The sequence below is a fragment of the Notolepis coatsorum genome, assembly GCF_963971535.1.
Source record: "Notolepis coatsorum genome assembly, chromosome: 6".
NCBI lineage: Eukaryota > Metazoa > Chordata > Actinopteri > Aulopiformes > Paralepididae > Notolepis > Notolepis coatsorum.
This window is the reverse complement of record NC_140170.1, coordinates 126,779,026-126,801,869: the sequence shown is the minus strand read 5'-3', so window position 1 is coordinate 126,801,869 and position 22,844 is coordinate 126,779,026.

The window sequence follows — 22,844 nt, the reverse complement described above, 5'->3', positions numbered from 1 at the left end:
AGAGAGAGAGAGAGGGAGGGAGGGAGGGAGGGAGGGAGGAGAGAGAGAGAGAGAGAGAGAGAGAGAGAGAGAGAGAGAGAGAGAGAGAGAGAGAGAGAGAGAGAGAGAGAGAGAGAGAGAGAGAGAGAGAGAGAGAGAGAGAATCAAGTACAGATGAAGCCTTTAGTTTTCATTTACACTTTGCTGCGACGCGCGCACGGTGATATCACGTCGTTGGAATTAATTAGGAACCCAGGCTGCTGTTCTGTTTTATGCCGCCAGGAGGCGCAAAGTCGACCGGCGGCGGTCTATTGACTTCCTCATTCATCACTGTGCCTTTGTGTCGATAACAGACGAGCCACTGTCAACGTTGGGACGGCGTGAGACTGAGAGAGACTTTATTGTGAATTTAAAATATGCTGGTAAAGTGGGGAGGGAGATTGTTCATTCAAGTAAGCTATAATACAGTATTATATGGCCACCAGACATATTCTCTCTGTGAAATTGATTTTATCCGTCGCGCAAAACGCTGTTTTCTTTTACTTTGAAAAATTGTCACTTCCGCCTCAGTACTTTTGGTAAGCTAGCGAACATTGCATTCCTTATTCATTTCAGTAACGTTATGTTTTCAAAGAATTAAGGACATGTCAACAACAGGGTGGATCTGGAATGCAACTATGTCTGGATTATGCATTGAAACTCGAAAGACAGTAAATAAACTAACTAATAAAATGTTCAAACTTCCAACTTGTGTATTGTTTTCATAAAAGTCGACTAAGATTGTACTCTTGTATTTTGCACTGTACAGTATGTCACAGGTGAGCTTGCTAGCCATTTGATTGTTAACGTGATACTCTGCAGTGCAGGTGAATAAAGTAGAAGCACTTCTTATAGTGTACAATGGGGGAAATAAGCTACACCATCAGGCCAGTTTAACTGTATAGAGGGGCATTTCTTGTACTGAAATAGCTTAACATTCAGACAAAGTCACAGAAGATTACAGACTGTATTAAGCCCAAACTGAGTAAAAGATCATCGAAGCCTAAACAAACGTGTCGCCCTTGTAGTGGATAGACTATATATCAACAACCAACTGTTTAGGGACTCCAGTATCACTCCCTGGTTATTCTGAAACCCATTGAGACTATTGCTTTATGGTCGGTAGGCCTACTGACACTTCCTGTATTAAGCTAGGCTTGCATAAGGGTTTGGTTATAGCTCATATCAATGTGTGTAGTCTGAGAAATAAGTGCTATGAAATTGAATGTATGGTCAAAGCTAACTGGATTAATATCCTTGCCATTTCTGAAACGCACCTTGATGATTCCTTCTCTGATTCTGCTGTAACTATAGAAGGTTTTAATATTTTTTAGAAAAGATAGAAACAGGTTTTGCATTTGGCATTTCATCTACATGTATTGATCATATTTATACAAACGTGCCAGGCCAATGCTCAAAGGCAGTCTCTGTTCCTGTAGGTTTCAGTGACCACAACATCATAGCAGTCTCCAGAATGACGAAGGTCCTAAAAGCCAAAGCAAAAAGTATTGTCTCACGGTTATATAAGAGCTTTAATGTAGAAGGTTTTATTAATGAAATGTCGGGTATAAACTCTTCCTCCCCATGCATTTGAAATGTAAGAGACTGTGCCATCTGATTAGCACTACACTCAGTAGTACTAATTTGTATATTTACAGTTGAATCACCTGTACATTGTATATTACTGTTGCACTTTACTGCTACATTTGCACTCTGGTTGGATGCCAAACCTCTTTTCATTGTACTGTACTTGTGCTGTATAATGACAATACATTTTAATCTAATCTGATCTAATATAGAGGAAGGTGCTGCAGCACATGGATCATCTTTAGACAAGGTTTAATAAGGTGCAAGGTTCAAAGTAATCAATTATTAGTATCAATTTATGTGTCTAAAGATGATCCATAATCCTTTTTGATGACTGCTATGGTCCAAGTGTGAGTAGCACGGTCCTCATCTGAACAGGTTTAGAGTGTGAACTCTCTCAAATGGCAGCGACATCAGTCGATCCAAAAGGCATAATTTTTATATAGTGGGGACAGAATTATTAACATTGGTTAACAATTCTCGTGAAAGTTGATGGATCCAAAACCATGTCTCGCACAAGGTTTACAGAAGCATGCGCATCCAAACGATAAATACTAGGTGCTGGACAGAAGATCACACTTCCTCACACTAGAACATGCTCCCATGAATGACAGAGGTGTTTGTGTGTGTGTGTGTGTGTGTGTGTGTGTGTGTGTGTGTGTGTGTGTGTGTGTGTGTGTGTGTGTGCGTGTACAGTACAGCTCAATACATACAATTGTTAAGGGGATGCAGACCAGAGAAAGACTTTCGTTTTGTTTACATCAGGGTCCCCCATGTTCAATTCATCATATGTCTACATACTGTAGACATACTGTATCATTGTCTCTAAAACACAGACTCCAAAAAAGCTGGTTCTTTTTTTTATCATTTTATTTTTCAAACATATTGAAGTACAGTACACATACAGTAACCAGAATCAGAACAGCAGTTATAATGTAGTAGAAAGGGTTGAGGATAAAAGCATGCGCCATCCTCATCATCATTATCATTCCACTCTGCAGTCAGAGGCGTGAAAAAAAGGGAATATTTTAAACAATGGTTATATGATGTGAGAAATGATGGTAAAAATCTATGGAATGTTTTAAATCACACCTAACTAACCTTACTGTCATGCACTTGTCATAATAAATTAACCTACACTGTAACACGCAACACTTTGATGAACATTGTTACTCAGCTGATAAGAGTTGTGCCCTTCCTGATGACCTGTCGTATAGAACTTGTAAGTCGCTTTGGATAAAAGCGTCAGCTTAATGACTAAATCTAAATGTAAAATCAAATTTTAACAGATTGCAGAATGGGTACAGTACAGTACAGCTCAATACATACAATTGTTAAGGGGATGCAGAACAGAGAAAGACTTTCGTCTTGTTTACATCAGGGTCCCCCAACATATATGACATACACGACATACAGATAGACAGTACTGCTACATTCATACATTTATGACATACCAGATTTGCAAATACAGTACTGTTTGTGATACAAAAAAAATGCAAGACTAATGTTTTAGTCTTTTTTGTTTGGTTTCGATTTCGTTTTTTTTGTTTAGTCTCTGTTGTAGATTTCATAAGTAGAAATAGCTGGTTCTGGTCCATGGGAAGAAAGGTAGGCTTGGACAACAAGGTCAGAGTAAATGTCTCCTGGGTTGGTTGTTGATTTATTTCAGCATAGAAGCAAACAGCAGGTTCATATCACAGCAGAAAATAGGTCCATACTGACAACAGCCTCGGCTAGACTGTGACCATGGTTACACTGGGGGATACAGCAACGTTTTTGTTGCTGAATGATTACATTTGCTATCCAAGTTAAAAAGAAACGCCGCTTTGGCAGGAAAACGCATTGTCCTACTGGCAACGCTGAAAAGGTGTTTCCGTTTTGGATACTCGCCAAAACTCGCAGACAATGGTGCCATGTAATCTGCGTGAGCCGGATACGGAGCCGTTGTTGCTCAATGCCCATGCGCAGTAGAGACCCGCACGGTTATTTCCCGTGTTTACAGCAGATCTGTCCCAAGTAGCTGCGGCTACCATGTGTTGTCAAGTTATTGTTATAAGGAGCCCAGTCCAAGCTACAACAGTCTGCATTCCCTTAACAATTGTTTGTATTGAGCCGTATTGTATTGTACCCATTCTGCAATCTGTTAAATAAAGTTTACATCCATTCATTCTGCTAGCATTAACGTTACCAAGCTGCTAGCCACAATGCTGTTATAATGGCATATACCAATCACGTTAGCACGTAAGCTAACAAACTTCGCTGCTAACCACAATGCTATACTGTTATACTGGCATATTCCAATCCCCAATCACGTTAGCACGTAAGCTAACAAAATCGGTGACAATCTTTTTGTGAGACTAAACTCCGCTCTTGGTGGTCAATTGTCTTGATGTTAGTTTTGTTTCATCAACAAATGAGAGGCAGAACACAGTGAATGTATCCGTTTAGTTTATTGCACTTTCTTTGCTGAAAAATAAATGCTACGTTGGCTAAATGGCTCACGCGAGGCATTTAAAGATGGTGGATTGTTGATTTTTAGCAGGAAGTGTATTGGCACATTCAACTTTTGTGATTGGTTGAAAAATGGCCTTCATGTTTGAACTGCATCACCACCTACTGCCACCTACTGCTTTGGCATTGTACTACATGTATATACATCACTGTGCTCAGGAGTAAAAAACGATGTCTAACTTGCCTGCCATTACGTTGCGTTCTGAAAAGCGAAACTGACCCTGAAAACAAAACGAAAACTGGCCATAGTGTAACCGCAGCCTGTGTCTCTTACTGTTCTAAATAAGTGGTTTAAATACAATCTCCAATATACAAGTGAGTCTGGCCCTCCTCTGCCATTGGCCTCAAATAGTTGGTAAACTGGTTTGGTGTGTCTCTGTGTGGGTGTCATCTGATGTCTGTCTGTCTCTATTTCTGTGTGTGTGTGTAATTAAATCAGTCTGGGGCGATGTGTGTGTCTAGTAACAAGTGCTCCTCAGGCTGCGGTTACACCTTTCGTTTCATTTTCGTATCATTGTCATATGCGTTTCGCCCGGGACGTCGTGCGCCTCGAGTCACACTTTCGTTTTTTTTTCCGTCTTTGTCACCTGAGCACACTGATGTAGTACACTGCCAAAGCAGTAGGTGGCAGTAGGTGGCAAACATGAAGGCAATTTCAACCAATCAGAACTTGAATGTGCCAATACACTTCCTGGAAGCTCCAGCAAAGAAAATGTCAACAAGGCAGGCGCCTATGGGCGCCACCATCTTGCCTATTTACTCAATGCAGCAATTCTTTTTCAGCAAAGCCTAATAAAAGTGCAATAAACAAAACGGATACATTCACTGTGTGTTCTGCCTGTCATTTGTTGATGAAACAAAACTAACATCAACACAAGTGACCACCAAGAGCGGATAGTTTAGTCTAAAAAAAGATCGGTAGCATTGTTAGCTGCATGCTAACGTCAATGGAATTTGCCATTATAACAGTATAGCATTGTGGCTAGAAGCTAACGTTAGCTCACGCTACTTAGCCAAGTCAAGTCAAGTCAAGAGTTTTAATTGTCACAGCATACAGGTATACAATGAAATGCGGCTGGTCTTGCCCGCGACGATGTGCAATACAGTGGTACAACATATAATAGAATCCAATAAAAATACAGTGGTACAACATATTAATAGAATCCAGTAAAAAACAACAGTGCAATAAACAGGTACATGGTGTGCCATCTCGGTATCTGTACATAGTATTTACAGAGCATATAGGACATGCTAGGTAGCTTTAGTAGTGCAATACACTGTTCCTGATGTTATACTAATTTAAAGTGGCCTTTCCTCTGGCCATAAGTGTGCGTATGTGCGGCATGAGTGTTAAAGTGGCTGCTAGTGTGTGAGCGTGCTCAGCGTGCGTGTCGTGTATGTGCTTGTGTGTGCTTGTGTGTGGATAGTTCAGTTACTGTGTCTCTCAATGTTCATTGTTCAAGGCTCTGATGGCCTGGGGGAAGAAGCTTAGCCTAAGCCTCTCCGTCCTAGTAGCTGGGGTTCGCAGGCGTCTGCCTGACCTCAGCAGCTGGAACAGGCTGTTATTGGGGTGGTGGGGGTCTTTCATTATCCTGCAGGCTCTGGATTTGCACCTCTTGTTGTATAGAGCCTGCAGGGGAGGTAGCGCAATACCCGTGGTACGCTCGGCTGAGCGCACCACTCTCTGTAGGGCCTTCTTGTCCTGTGCCGTGCTGTTCCCATACCAGGCAGTGATGTTTCCGGTCAAGATGCTCTCTACAGCTCCTGAGTAGAAGGACTGGAGTATCTTCCCCGATACTCTGAACTTCCTTAACTGTCTCAGGTGGTAGAGGCGCTGCTTCGCTTTCTTTACTACTGTGTCTATGTGTGTTGACCATGTCAGATCCTCTGAGATGTGGACCCCCAGGTACTTGAAGCTGCTCACCCTGTCCACGGTAGCCCCGTTAATCATCAGTGGTGTGTGTGTCTCCTGCTGTCCTCCCCTATAATCCACAATCAGCTCCTTGGTTTTACCAATGTTCAGGAGCAGGCTGTTGTCCTGGCACCAACGTTCCAGTACCTCAACCTCCTCTCGGTAGGCCTTCTCGTCGTTGTCCGAGATCAGCCCCACCACCACCGTGTCGTCGGCGAACTTCACTATGGAGTTGGAGCTGAACTTGGCCACACAATCGTGTGTGTAGAGTGAGTACAGCAGGGGGCTTAGAACACAGCCCTGGGGGGACCCGATGCTCAGGGTGATGGTGTTGGAGGTCTGACCCCCCACCCTGACCGCCTGGGGTCTTTCACTCAGAAAGTCCAGTACCCAGGCGCTCAGGGCGGAGCTCAGACCTAGCTCGATCAGCTTGTCCACCAGTCTGGTGGGGACTATGGTGTTGAACGCTGAGCTGTAGTCAATGAACAACAGTCTCACATAGCCCCCCTTCTTTTTTTTCTTTTTTTTTTATTTGTCTTTTTCCCCCTCCATTTTCCTCCGATTTTCTCCCATCCCAATGTTAGTCGTATGCCAATTCCCAGTCCCTTCCTGGTCGCTGCGCTTTACCCCCCACAGTCAGATCATTTTTGGGAGAGTGGAGGCTACCACGTGCTTCCTCCGACACACGTCCAGCCAATCACCGCTTCTTTTCACCTGGCAGCGCGGATTCTCATTGAGAGGGCGTAGCGTGTGGGAGGACCACACTATCCCCCTCACGTCCAATCCGCGCTTAGCAGGCGCCCCGACCGAACTGTAGGAGTCGCTGTTTACAACGACCCGGACCCACCCCGCCAGCTTCTCCCACCCTCTGATACAGCCAATTGTATCAGTGCAGACGGCCAGCCAAGCTGGTGACAACCCCGGAGTTGTGAGCTGGATTCGAACAGGCGAACCAAGCTCACAGCTCCGGGGCTGGTGACGAACACAATCTCCGCTCGACCACCTAACCGCCCTACATAGCCCCCCTTCTGACGGTCAAGGTGGGAGAGAGTGCTGTGCAGTACCTGGGAGACCGCGTCGTCAGTGGACCTGTTTGTCCTGTATGCAAATTGCATAGGGTCCATATCACTGGGGAGAGAGGCACAAATGTGGTCCTTGACCAGCCTCTCGAAACATTTCATGACCACAGAGGTGAGTGCCACCGGTCTGTAGTCATTTGGGCATGTTGGGGAGGGTTTCTTCGGTACAGGGATGATGGTAGACATCTTGAAGCAGGCAGGGACTACTGACTCCGCCAGGGATTGATTATATATGGCGGTGAACACCGGGGCAAGCTGGTTTGCACAGGACTTAAGTATGCGTCCTGTTATACCATCTGGACCCGCAGCCTTCCTGGTGTTCACCTGCATAAATGCTCTTCTCACACTGTGTTCCGACAACGAGAGAGCGCCCCCGCCCCCCCGCGGTTGCCCCCCCCCCTCCACAACAGCCGGTGCGCCAGTGACGTCACTAGCCAGAGGGCTAGCGGCGACACTGTCTACACCGAACCGAGCCAGCACCAAACTGATGATATCGGGAGCTATCAGTGGTTAGATAACATTAGAGACAACGCTGTGTGTATTAAACAAAGGTGAATAGATGACTCGGCCATTTTGTTTAATGCTTGTTAAGTTGAAAGAGGAGCTTTGAGCTAACAGGGTTTGATGGCTAACACTAGCTCATGTTATCCAGTGGCAGTGCCAATCGGTAATGCTAGCAGAATGAATGGATGTAAACTTTATTTAACATATTGCATATGGGTACAATACAATACGGCTCAATACAAACAATTGTTAAGGGAATGCAGACTGTTGTAGCTTGGACTGGGGTCCTTATAACAATAACTTGACAACACATAGTAGCTGCAGCTATTTGGTTTGGGACAGCTCTGCTGTCACCGGAAGGGCACGCAGATGGTATCTACTGCGCATGGGCGTTTTCGCAACAACGGCTCCGTGCAGACTACACGCTGTTGTCGGCGCGTTTTTTAGCGGTTCTCCAAAACGCAAACATAATTTAGCGTTTCAGCCGTATCCAAAAAAAAAAGCCTAAAAACGCATTTCTGTGTAATAGGGACATGAAACGTATTCAAAAACGTATAAAAAAACGCCACAAAAACACTAGTCTAACCATGGCCTCAGTCTAGTAACAAAGGTCATCTTGTCACACCCTAATCAACTAGTTTTGACCTCCCAGTGAGGGCTTTCTCTCTGGGGAACCTGTATTTTGAGTGAGCTTTTATGTAATGCTAGTCTCCTGATAGAATTAGGCTGCGGTTACACTAGGGCCATTTCATTTAGTTTCATTCAACGCTGCGTATTGGCAGGCAAGTAAGAGTTAAGTTAGACGTCGTTTTGTCTCGTCTACTATATACATGTAGTACAATGCCAAAGCAGTAGGTGGCGATGTAGTTCAAACATGAAGGCCATTTTCAACCAATCAGAAAGGTTGAACGAGACACTCCACATCCTGCTCGAAATCTCAAAAGCCACCATCTTTATACCTCGCATGAGCCATTTAGCCACATTTTTCAGCAAGAAATAAAGTGCAATAAACGGATACATTCACTGTGTGTTCTGCCTCATTTGTTGACGATTTGTTGATGAAACAAAACTAACATCAACACAATTGACCACCAAGAACGGAGTTTAGTCTCACAAAAATATCGCAGATTTTGTTAGCTTACGTGCTAACGTTATTGGGATATGCCAGTATAACAGTATAGCATTGTGGCTATCAGCGAAGTAACGTTAATGCTAGCAGAATGAATGGTGGTAAACGTTATTTAACAGATTGCAGAATGGGTACAATACAATACGGCTCAATACAAACAATTGTTAAGGGAATGCAGACTGTCCCCAGAGCGATAGTTCAACTTGACTAACAGGGTCTGAAAGTAACGTTAGCTAGGTAGCTAACGTTAGCTCAAGAGCGACGCTAGCCAGCCCGCACCTGCAAAAACGAATGCCAAGCTGATGATATCAGACGTTGATATCAGGAGCTATCAGTAGCTAGATAACATTAGACAACGCCTCATGTATTAAACAAAAGTGAATAGATGACTGGGCCATTTTGTTTAAACAGTAACGTTAGCTAGGTAGCTAATGTTAGCTAACGAGCGACGCTAGCCAGCCAGCACCTGCGAAAACAAATGCCAAACTGATGATATCAGACGTTGATATCAGGAGTTATCAGTAGCTAGATAACATTAGACAACGCCTCATGTATTAAACAAAAGTGAATAGATGACTGGGCCATTTTGTTTAATGCTTGTTATGTTGAAAGAGGAGCTCTGAGCTGCTCATGCAGTCGACTCTTGCGTGGTAAGGGTTTGTTGACATGACATGGGTCTGGGAGGGGGAGAATTTGGCGTCTGTCTCTACTGCGCATGGGCATTGGGCAGACCGGCTCCGTATCCGGCTCGCGCAAATTACATGGCACCATTGTCTGCGAGTTTCCAAAACTGAAACACCCTTTCAGCGTTCCCGCTAGGGAAATGCGTTTTCCTGCCAAAACTGCGTTTCTTTTTAACTTGGACATGCAAACGTAATCATTCAGCAACAAAAAGTTGCTGTTTTAGCCCAGTGTAACCATGGCCTTACTCTTCCAGCCGTGGGGACAGATGGCTCAATCCACATTATTGTCTGCTCTCAACTGGCCATTATGATTATGCTATAATAATGTCTAATAACCATCAAAAATATACTACATCTCGCCACTCAGTTACAGCCTCATAAATTGGCGTGAGCTTTTTCTAAACAAAAAAAGCTAACGTTAGTGCTAGCTGGTTAGACTTATGTAAGCTATTTAATGTGTTCTATTGTGGTGGATCAACATAATGTAGCGATCCGTCATGCAGTAGGCCTAATGTAGGGAAGAAAGAAGAGAGTTTCCTTTTCTGTATGGTGCTTTATTTCCAGCTCAATATGGAGTTTTACAAGTTGATACTTCCCTTCTCTTACACAACACAGCTACCTGCTAATACGCTAGCTTCACAACAACAACGTAACATCCGGTCCGTCCTCCCATAAGCTCCCGGGGGGAAACAACACCCCCAGCATAACCGTGGTGCCCCTAAGACCATACAACTAGAGCGACACACAAAACCCCAGAACATTACAATAATTCACCCACAGACTTTACTCAACGTTATTTAATTCTTTAAAATACAACAACTACGATTCGACTGGAAAATCAAGTCAATGTACTAAAAAAAGAGATCAATGCCATATACAGACAACAATCGGAAATACAAATACGCAGCACAAGACAACAACAGTACTCTCAAGGTTCTAAACCAAGTCACCTATTAGCTATGCGATTAAGAGTTAATGCAAAATTTGCAGATATAACTACCATTAGAGCACAACAAGTACTTGTTACAGACCCAGAAGAAATAAACGCGACATTCAAAGAATTCTACACCAACTTGTATAAATCAGAAACGACCTTCGATCAAAACAAAATGGACACATATCTTAATCAAATTAATCTCCCTAAACTTCCAGAGGATGACGAAACTCCGATCACACTAGAGGAACTCAAGAAGGCCATATCCGAAATGCAAAGTGGTAAGGCTCCTGGAAGAGACGGTATCCCACCAGAAATGTACCTCTCTTGTTGGGACATAATTGGACCCTTATTATTAAATATGATTTTATACTCAGTCAAGGAGGGGAACTTCCATAAGAACGACAATATTGCACTCATAACAGTCCTCCTTAAAAAAGACAAAGACCCCACCGAGTGCGGTAGTTATAGACCCTTAAGCCTCCTCGGAACCGATATCAAATTGTACTCTAAAGTATTAGCCATCAGATTACAAAAGCATATGACGTCTTTAGTTCATCCGGACCAAACTGGCTTCATAAGAGGCCGATTGATCACTGATAACATAAGACGAATACTGCACGTACTAGATGCTGACAAGGACGACACCATACCTAAGGCGATGTTGTCCCTGGATGCAATGAAAGCTTTTGACAGGCTGGAATGGTCGTATCTATGGGCAGTATTAAAAAGGATGGGGTTAGGTAAAGGTTTCATTGATATGATTAAAGTAGTATACAAAGACCCATCGGCCATGATTACAACGTATAATCACCTCCGGAATCTTTCCGGTATCACGCTCAGCTAGACAGGGTTGCCATCTTAGTCCCGGACTATTCGATCTATCATTAGAGCCTTTAGCACAATATATAAGACAATCCCAATCCATAGAACCAATCGTAATCAAGGGCACACAACATAAAATTAGTTTATATGCGGACGACGTAATACTGTTCATGCAAAACCCCAACACCACATTGCCTCATCTGCTCGAGTTAATTGAGGACTTTGGAGATTTATCGGGATTTAAGATAAATTGGACGAAGTCGGGTTTCCTTCCACTTAACGCCCCTGCAAAAAAATATATAACCCTCCCAGTAGAGATACCTATGGTAAAACACTTTAGATGCTTGGGAGTGGAAATATTCCACACCATAAGACAAACGGTGAAGCACAATTACATAAAAATCCAAAACAAAATCAAAGACGACCTTGATAGGTGGTCAAAACTTAAAAACTCAGTACAGGCACGGATATCAATAGTTAAGATGGACGTACTACCTAGAATCAACTTCTTCAGCTCAATGCTACCGTTACCCCCTCCAGAGGGTTACTGGAAAAAATTACACTCCTCCACATACAAATTTATTTGGAATAACAAACCACCACGTATAAAAAGATCCACCGCACAGAGAAACAAAGCAGACGGTGGTATGGCATTTCCAGATTTTTTCCACTATTTTAAGGCATACACTTTAAGACCATTGACAACATGGTTTGATCCCCAAGCATTAGTATCCTGGAGAAAATTAGAAGAAAATATAGTAGCCCCACATAGACTGAAGGACATAGCATACACTAAATGATCAATTAAGCAATGCGAACGGAAATTTGGCCCCATAATTACTCATGTGATCCGGATATGGCGTGAAACACAAAAAAAACATTCTAATCCACATAAATGGCATAATCATACTCCCTTATTCAATAACAATGCACTCTTGATTGGAAAACGACGTATAAGATTCCCTATATGGGAAAAGCAAGGCATACACTCATTAGGTGATGTTTTTAACAAACAGGGTTTCTGTAGCTATGAAGAAATACGCAAACAATTTAATCTCACCAAGTCCACAATTTTTTTTACACACAGTTATTGTTAAGTTTGAAGTCTCACAGTGTTCCATTAAAGATACCAATTGAACACCACAGATACAACAAATTCTTCTATGAAAGAGAGACATAGAGAGGTTTTGTTTCAGATTTTTATCATCAATTACTAACGTCCTCATATGAAACCCTCCACCTAGACTCCGTCTGGAGGAGGGATATATCAGACCTTTGATTGGCAAGAAGCCTGGGCAAATATTCAATTTACATCAAGGAACCCGGACCATCAACAAATAAATCTTAACTATATTCACAGGACATACTTGACTCCTATAAGACTGAAAAAAATGGGTGTTAAACAAGACTCCAAATGCTCCTTATGTACAAATGGGGACGAGGGGACATTTATGCACATGTACTGGGACTGCCCACCAGTTAAAATATTCTGGAAAGAGGTGACCCAGCAATTATCAAATCTCTTAACTCTGAATATACCTGTACACCCCTCTGTACTACTGCTGAATGATGTTTTTGAGTATGCAGTAAATCCACAGCTAAAGAGATTGGTTTTATCGGGTATCACAGTGGCTAAAAAGCTGATAGCATCACGATGATGTGCCGAAAGGTCTGGATTATTACATATCTCGATGTGATTTATCAAGAAATATCTACAGCTAGAATTTTGGGTCTCAATGAATCCAAAATGACAATGTGGTTAGAAGTGGTGGAGATAATAAAAGCTAGCATATAATGGTAGTGTCTGGTTAGGAGCGAGGTATAATGGATGGATTATCCAATGGGGGGTCCGGGAGGGGGGGGTATGAGCTAGAGCATATGTGTGTAGGGTATTAGATAGCAGGTATTGGGGGTATATCCTGTATAAGACATTTAACTATAAGGTGATTTCATTGGATGTGCACTGTTAATAATGCTTGTATATCTTATCGTGTGTTGTCATGTTTGTCTATATGTTTGTTTAAAAAATTATAAAAAAATAAAACACCCACGGAGCGATGTGTTGGGGATAATGGTTCCGCAATGACAATTATGTTTGTTACTCTCCTGTCTGCAAACGAGTTCCTATTAGCTAACAAGTAGCAAGTAAATGGGAGCATGTCTATGTTCCCCGGGTCCACCAGCCCTGATTCCAAACTCTAACCTTAACCAGTTCGAAAGAGGGCCTAAGCTTAACCGTTCGAAACAACGCGGACATTAATAATTAATAAAATAATAAAAATTAATAACATTTTCAATCTATTAATCAATCAAAGCGGGGAACATAGAACCCGGGGAACATAGGACCCGGGGAACATAGGGATGATCCCAAGTAAACAGTGTTGACGTTGAAGTTGAATAAATGTTTAGCAAGATTTTATTTTGCAAACTACATTTTGTTTTGTCGACATTGCATGAATCATTTTGTCACGTTAGTGTCACATGATCTCCATTAGCGTGACGTCTCGTCTCGTTGTCGTCAGGGGAAAAAGCTTTGTTGACGAACAAATGTAGTCATCATTTTTCATTGACTAAATTAACACTGCTCTCTACTGAGGTCTGTCATCCCTCTTTCATTCTCTTTTAGATGTTTCATGTTTCCTATATCCCAATATACTGTAGGTTTACAGTTTATGTATTTATTTACATTCCACCAGGATCTTGTTTTGTCACCATGTAGTTCCATCAAACAGATCAGGGGGGTCTGGCACCGTGTAGCTCCCTGAGCACCTGCTCTTTTTATATTCTTCATATGGAATGGAATTAAAATAATGTTGGTTCAGTACATCGATTAAAGGTATGTAGGTTTGCTGTGTGACAGTTTTTTTTTTATTTTAATTCGTTTATTTGGACGGGACAATGCAAAATTAATGAACACTGTGGAGTGTAAAAATTGCCGGATTTAGCACGAGGCTAATTTCCATCCGTTGTCCCCAAACATAAAAACAGGACTCATAGAAACAGTAAGAAATGTACAAATACATAAAAACTGGTCACAAAAAAACAGTAAAGAAAATGTACAAATACATTACAGCATGTCACATGTGTTCACATGACTGGTTGGACTTCAGCCATTTTTTGTTGCCCTATAAAAGAAGCAAGGGTGGGGCTTTCCCTTATGGCAATGGGGAGACTGTTCCATGTTTTATAATATTTTATTTTCAGCTTTTTTTTTTTTTTTTTATTATTATTGCAAAACAAAAATTATTAAAAGTCAGTACTCAACACACAATGCATAATGAAACCAACAATCAAGGTAGCTAAAATGACATGCAAGTACAGAAACAGAAAACAAAAAAAAGTCTATAATAATATTTTACCGTATACAGTGTATATCCAACGAAATTACCAATTATACAAATGCCTTATACAGGATATACCCCTAATACCTATTTTCTAAAACCCTACACACATATGCTCCAGCTCGAACCCCCCCCTCCCGGACCCCTCCTTGGATAGTACCTCCATTATCCCTCACTCCTAACCAGACACTACCATTATAAGCTAGCTTTTATTCTCTCCACCACTTCTAACCACATTGACATTTTGGATTCGTTGAGACCCAGAATTCTTGCTGTAGATATTTCTTGATAAATCACATCGAGATATGTAAGAAACCAAACCTTCCGGCAAATTTTTTCCGGTTGAAACCAGCGTGATGCGATCAGTTTTTTAGCTACTGTGATACCCGATAAAACCAATCTCTTTAGCTGTGGATTTACTGCAAACTCAAAAACATCATTCAATAGTAATACAGAGGGGTGTACTGGTATATTCCAAGATACGAGTTTTGATAATTGATGGGTCACATCTTTCCAGAATGCCTTAACTGGTGGGCAGTCCCAATACATGTGCATAAATGTCCCTTCGTCTCCATTTGTACATTGGGAGCATTTTGAGTCTTGTTTAAGGCCCATTCTGTTCAGTCTTATAGGAGTCAAGTATGTCCTGTGAATATAGTTAAGATTGATTTGTTGATGGTCCGGGTTCCTTGATGTAAGACGGACATTTGCCCATGCTTCTTGCCAATCAAAGTCACTTTCCAGGTCTGGTATATCCCTCCTCCAGACAGAGTCTAGTTGGAGGGTTTCATACGAGGACGTTAGTAATTGATAATAAAAACCTGATACAAAACCTCTCGATGTTTCTCTTTCATAGAAGAATTTGTGGTATCTGTGGTGTTCAACTGGTATGTCTAATGGAACACCGTGAGACCTCAAACATAGGCGTAACTGTATGTAAAAAAGCCATGTGGACTCGGTGAGGTTAAACTTTGTGCATATTTCTCCATAACTACAAAAACCCTGGTTATTAAAAATATCCCCTAATGAGTGTATGCCTTGCTCTTCCCATATAGGGAATCTTATAGGACGTTTTTCAATTAAGAGTGCATTGTTATTGAATAAGGGAGTATGATTATGCCATTCTTGTGGGTTAGGATATTTTTTTTGTGTTTCACGCCATATCCGGATTGCATGGGTAATTATGGGGCCAAATTTCCGCTCACAGTGCTTGATTGGTAGTTTAGTGTGTGCTATGTCCTTCAGTCTATGTGGGGCTACTATGTTTTCTTCCAATTTTCTCCAGGATACCAATGCCTGGGGATCAAACCATATTGTCAATGGTCTTAATGTGTATGCCTTAAAATATTGGAAAAAATCTGGAACTGCCATGCCACCGTTTGCTTTATTTCTCTGTGCGGTGGATCTTTTTATGCGAGGTGGTTTGTTATTCCAAATAAATTTGTATGTGGAGGAGTGTAATCTTTTCCAGTAACCCTCTGGAGGGGGTAACGGTATCATTGAACTGATGAAGTTGATTCTAGGTAGTACATCCATCTTAACTATTGATACCCTTGCCTGTACTGAGTTTTTAAGTTTTGCCCACCTGTCCAGGTCGTCTTTGATTTTGTTCTGTATTTTTGTGTAATTGTGCTTCACCGTTTGTCTTATGGTGGGAAATATTTCCACTCCCAAGCATCTAAAATGTTTTACCATGGGTATCTCACCTGGGAGGGTTGTATCTTTTTTTGCCTGGGTGTTAAGTGGAAGGAAAGCCGACTTCGGCCAATTTATTTTAAATCCCGATAAATCACCAAAGTTCTCTATCAACTTGAGTAGATGAGGCAATGTGGTGTTGGGGCTTTGCATGAACAATATTACGTCGTCCGCATATAAACTAATTTTATGTTGTGTGCCCTTGATTACGATTGGTTCTATGGATTGGGATTGTCTTATATATTGTGCTAAAGGCTCTAATGATAGATCGAATAGTCCGGGACTAAGAGGGCAACCCTGTCTGGCTGAGCGTGATACCGGAAAGATTTTGGAGATGAATGTACCTGTTGTAATCATGGCCGATGGGTCTTTGTATAATACTTTAATCATATCAATGAATCCTTTTCCTAACCCCATCCTTTCTAATACTGCCCATAGATACGACCATTCCAGCCTGTCAAAGGCTTTCATAGCATCCAGGGACAGCATCGCCTTAGGTATGGTGTCTTCTTTGTCTGCATCTAGTACGTGCAGTATTCGTCTTATGTTATCAGTGATCAGGCGACCTCTTATGAAGCCAGTTTGGTCCGGATGAACTAAAGACGTCATATGCTTTTGTAATCTGATGGCTAATACCTTAGAGTACAGTTTGACATCGGTTCCGAGGAGGCTTAAGGGTCTGTAACTACCGCACTCGGTGGGGTCTTTGTCTTTTTTGAGAAGTACTGAAATGAGTGCAATATTGTCGTGTTTATGGAAGCTCCCCTCCTTGACTGAGTATAAGATCATATTTAGTAATAAGGGTCCAATTATGTCCCAACAAGAAAGGTACATTTCTGATAGGATACCGTCTCTTCCAGGAGCCTTACCATTTTTCATTTCGGATATGGCCTTCTTGAGTTCCTCTAGTGTGATCGGTGCTTCTAACTGTTTAGCGTCATCCTCCGAAAGTTTAGGGAGAATAATTTGATTAAGATATGTGTCCATTTTGTTTTGATCAAAGGTCGTTTCTGATTTATATAAGTCGGAGTAGAATTCTTTGAATGTATCGTTTATTATTTTGGGGTCTGTTTCAAGTACTTGTTGTTTTCTAATGGCAGTTATATCTGCAAATTTTGCATTAATTCTTAATCGCATGGCTAATAGGTGACTAGGTTTAGAACCTTGGGAGTACTGCTGTTGTCTTGTGCTGCGTATTTGCATTTCCGATTGTTGTCTGTATATGGCATTGATCTCTGTTTTTAGTACGTTAACTTGATTTTCTAGTCTAGTTGAGTTGTTGTATTTTAAAGAATTAAATAACGTTGAGTAAAGCGTTTCCAGTTCAGACAGTTTTGTGCATTGATTCTTGCGCATTATGGAGGAAAATCTATCAGTGAAATCCTTGATCATACCCTTTACCGACATCCATATTATTCTGGGGTCTTGCACAGAGTTTGCATTCTCCCGTAGGAATACTGTGAGAGCTTCTTTGAGTTGTGTAATGAATTCCTTGTTATTAAGCAGCATCGAATTAAAACGCCATCTTGGGGCCCGGGAAGATAGTATACCAAATGTTGCTTTTAGGAGTAAATAACAGTGATCTGATAGTGCATTGGGTATCATTTCCACTTCATATTTATCAAATAGTCTCGGGGATGCAAAGACATAATCAATTCTGGATAATGTGTTATGTCTCGCCGATCGACAAGAGTACTTTCGGGTCGTGGGATTAAGTGAACGCCATAAATCATTTACACCTGTAATCTTTGACCAATCCTTTAATGCTTTAGATGAATTTTTTTGTTCGCTGGAAAAGGCGAGGTAAGATTTGTCCATCCTTGGATTCCAAATGGCATTAAAATCCGCACCTATTATAAATGAGTAATCGGGATGGTTTAACATTTCATCGGTTAGTGTAGTGAAGAAACCCTCTTCGTACAAATTTGGGGCATATACCGCTGCCAACGCTATTTTCCTGTTATTGTGTACAATCCTAGCTATAGTTATACGCCCCTCCGCATCCGACCATACCCCCTTTAATTCGATATTTAACTTACGTCTGACGACTATGGCTACACCTCGAGTTCTCGTACCAAAAGAAGAGTGACTAATATTATGGTATGTGTTATCCGCTAACATATCTATGTCTTCCTCTAAAATGTGCGTTTCGCTTAGTAGAGCCACGTCCACATGTTCTTTTTTCATCAGTGTGAGCACGCTTTTGCGTTTGTGTTGTTTGTTTATCCCACCAGTGTTCCATATCATTATATTCAAACTAGCCATAATCTATGCATGTTTTTGTGTAGTTTTTGGTAATGCTTCTGGAGTGCGAAGCTACAATAGATGTACATCCAATTATTGAGGTCCCGTTGAGAGCCGAGCTTAAAAACATATATATATACAAATAAAAATCCCCTATTTTCCCCTCACCCAGAGAGTCGTACAGGCCTGTGTTCCAAAAACACATCCTCTGCGTATGACTCCCTCCCTTAGGCCACCGGATTGCCCAAACTGAGCTTTGTAATCCTAATCTTCCTATGCTAATTGCCATAGGATCTAACATTTTCATTCTAATACAATAGAATGTCGCTTTTGGTCTTGCGCCTTCCCTTACTGTAATGAAATATTATGAAAAATGAAAAAAAAAAGAATAAACTTTCATCGATATATTCATTTGAACCCTCTACTAACTTATGTAGGAAACATCAGAAAAAAGGAAAAGATTGTAGAGAAACATTAACACCTTGAAGAACAATGGGAAAGAACAATGTAAGATAAAAGAGAGAGAAAAAAAAGATAAAAATAAGGAGTGGGAGATAGAATAAAACTCAACGTGGAGAAGCCACTAGAACATAATTGAGTAATTAAATAAAAGAGAAAAACAGAGCCTTTTAGAGCTACAATGTGCCAATCTCTACATCAGTGGAGTGATTACTTAAATTGTTAGAATAACCTTGTTGTGCTCATACGTTTAGCTGTGGTTGATTTTTTTTTTTTTAAGTTTTATTAAGGCCTGATTAAACTTCAGTCAATTGATCATATGCTTATGCTTTTACACACCGGATGTTAATGTTAGAGTTGCAAGCCTTCGTTGTTATGGTGCATTATATTCTAGAAGGTTGTAGAATACACTATACTAACAGACTGTTGTTATGTTCCAGAATGATCTTCCTACCCAGGGTTCATGACTACTAGTATTTTCGGGAGATTTCTAAGTGACCCAGAGCAGTCGAGCGATAAGCCCAGAATATTCCAGATTGTTCTTATTGTCAATGATATGTTCTTGTCTCCACGGAGACCAGAGGTCTGAAAATATAATGCATTACGAATCATATTATACACAATATGCCTTGGTGTAGCCGGCATGCATATCATCTGCTACTTTTGTTGAGCCCAGATAAAGTCATTCTAATACTGATATACACAGAGAAAGAGAGAGATGAGAAGGCTTATCTGTTTTCAGACAGTGTTTCGTTCTGCCTTGGGGGTTCTGCTCCATGTCGATTCCAGTATTCCTTGGCTTCTTTAGGCGTGTGTAATCCTACCCTACGGCTGTCCCTGCCCACGATCGATAACAGTGCCGGGCAGTGGCGGACTGGCCATCGGGACGTTCGGGACGAATCCCGATGGGCCGGAACCAAAGTGGGCTGGTCCAAAAAAAAAAAAAAAAAAAAAAAAAAAATTAATTTTTTATACTTTTTTTTTAACTTTTTTTTTTTTAAACTTTTTTTTTGGGCCAGTGTGTGGGCCAGTGTGTGGGCCACTAATGTGGGCCGGTGTGTGGGCCAGTGTGTGGGCCAGTGTGTGGGCCAGTGTGTGAGTCGGTGTGTGGGCCACTAATGTGGGCCAGTGTGTGGGCCGGTGTGTGGGCCAGTGTGTGAGTCGGTGTGTGGGCCACTAATGTGGGCCAGTATGTGGGCCGGTGTGTGGGCCGGTGTGTGGGCCAGTATGTGGGCCAGTCTGTGGGCCGGTGTGTGGGCCGGTGTGTGAGTCGGTGTGTGGGCCACTAATGTGGGCCAGTGTGTGTGCCGGTGTGTGGGCCAGTGTGTGGGCCAGTGTGTGGGCCGGTGTGTGCGCCGGTGTGTGGGCCAGTGTGTGGGCCAGTGTGTGGGCCAGTGTGTGGGCCAGTGTGTGGGCCGGTGTGTGCGCCGGTGTGTGGGCCAGTGTGTGGGCCGGTGTGTGGGCCAGTGTGTGGGCCGGTGTAGTGTGTGGGCCGGTGTAGTGTGTGGGCCAGTGTGTGGGCCGTATGTGGGCCGGTGTGTGGGCCATTATGTGGGCCGGTGTGTGGGCCAGTGTGTGGGCCGGCAATAAAACAATAAACAAGTTGCATAAACTAAATCAGATTAAAAATGATCACAGTTCTGGTTTGCCTTAAGATGCAGTTTAAGATGGGTCTTGAACATGGAGTATGTAGGGCACTCTCTAATCACAACTGGTAGGCTATTCCAGTAGTTACCACTTTTAACAGAGAACACAGTTTTTGCAATGGTAGTATACCGAAAAGGCACCTTACAGTCCCCTCTACTGATGGCCCTGGTGGTAATGCCAGTGTCTGCTTTCTGTTGGATGAACTCATTCAATGGGGGAGGGGCAAGTCCACGCAGAACCTTGTACATGAAGCAAGTATATTTGAAAACTTGGAAATTCTCGAAACTTAGCATGTTATGTTTTTTTAAAACATTACAGTGATGAAATGAAATTGGTTTCCTATCAAATACTTTTATGGCTTTTTTGTAGAGTAATTCTATTGGTGTAAGAGTAGTGACATATGAAAGAGACCAGTTGATAAAACAGTACTCGATGTGTGATAAAATCATTGAATGCAGAAACATCCTTGCAGCATTAACTGGCAGGCAGGGCCTGATCTGCCTGAAGTTTTCGATGTTAAACTTGACTGTGTTTGTCACTTTCTTCACATTACTTTTTGAAGGTCAATGTAGAGTCCAATGTGACCCCAAGATACTTGAATTAATGTACAATGTCCAGCTCCGCCTCTCCCAGAAACACATTAGAGTGAGTGACCTCTACTGGTGACTTTGTGAACATCATACACACTGTTTTCTTGGTGTTAAGTGAAAGACATGCTTTTGTTAGCCAGTCTTGAATGAGACATGAGACATCAGTGAATGAGATTCACGTTTCCTCCCAACCGCGAGTAGGCCTAGAAGCGCAGAAATGGAGAATGCAAAAAAAGAAAGGGTGGAGCTGAAAAAGCTAGAATTGCTAGTAAAAGACGCAGAACAATGTTCTAAAATTACAGACATGTTTAGTAGAGGAAGGGCTGGCGTTAGAGTAGCTGCTGCTGCTAATGATGATGAAGTTCAAGTGGAAGGAACCAACAGTAACATGACAGGTGCGTGCAGTAGCCTAGTGCATATTCTACTGTTGGTGTGTGCCGGTTCATGGGGGCTAGCTAGCCTATACTAGTTCTTGCAGTGATTTCAGTCATTCTATTACAAGACAATGTGCTTTCCGTATTCCTGATTCCTTACAGCACGTGGACGTAAATAGTCGTGACTCGTGACGTTTTTTCTCTGACTAAAAGTTTAGTTAGCAATGTTAGGACTAGTGCCCACCACAGCATCAGAAGCTAAAGTGCTAACCTAGAGAGCCAATCAGAACCTAGGACGGGCTGCAAATTAATTGGCTACTAATATTATAATAGTAAATACTCAAATAAAATACTATTATGTTCCCTTTCAAATTTTCATGTTGATATAATATTGGTAATCTAATTGATTGAATTGATTAGTTGCCATTTTACATGCTTAAATAAGATGTACCTTAGAATTCCCAACAGTTAGCCATGTTCTCGATTAGTCTCATCTACATGTTTGTAGATAACCACAGCTAACTAGCTTAAGCTAACAACTAGGTCAACTACTACCCCGTAGTTAAACAAATGTGATTGCATATAACAGCTAACTGCTACAGCTAAGTTGGTAGTTAGCCTATTCCATTAATGTTGAATGTATTTATGAAGGTTGTTGATGGTGGTTGGCGCTGAATAGCAGACATGATTCCGTCAGTCTGCCACAGGAAAGCTGTGTTTGCTGATGCTGCTCACGACCACCAGTAGCGTATGACTGTGTGAGTGTGAATGCTTGATGGTTTCTGTGAAGCGCTTTGTGGAACAATGCTGATATACAGTTAAGAATGAGTAATTCGCTTTTGGTTTTTAAGAAAATGGTTTGTAAAGCTATTTTTGAAAACTACAAGGGTGAATAATACTGTTTTTTTTTTGCTATTTTCTTTTAGAATACTGTTTTGGAGTCTTAATTTTTTAAATTTTTGTTAAGAATATAGGACAGGCATAGGCTATATAAGCATTGCTTCAGTCTGTACCTTCTCAGTCACTGTAAAATCAAATATTGTTAAATGATGGTGTATATTGTATTGTGTGAGATGATGACTGAATAAACTACTACTACTACTACTACTACTACTACTACTACTACTACTACTACTACTACTACTACTACTACTACTACTACTACTACTACTTTGGGTGTTTTCAAAAGGCTGAAAAACGCTGTATGAATTCAAGCCATTATTATTGATTGGTGATGTTCTTCTTATGCAGTTGACTCTGAGGAAAGAGAGAGCGCCCAGTCCAGCACAGCTGACCCTGAGGGGAGAGAGAG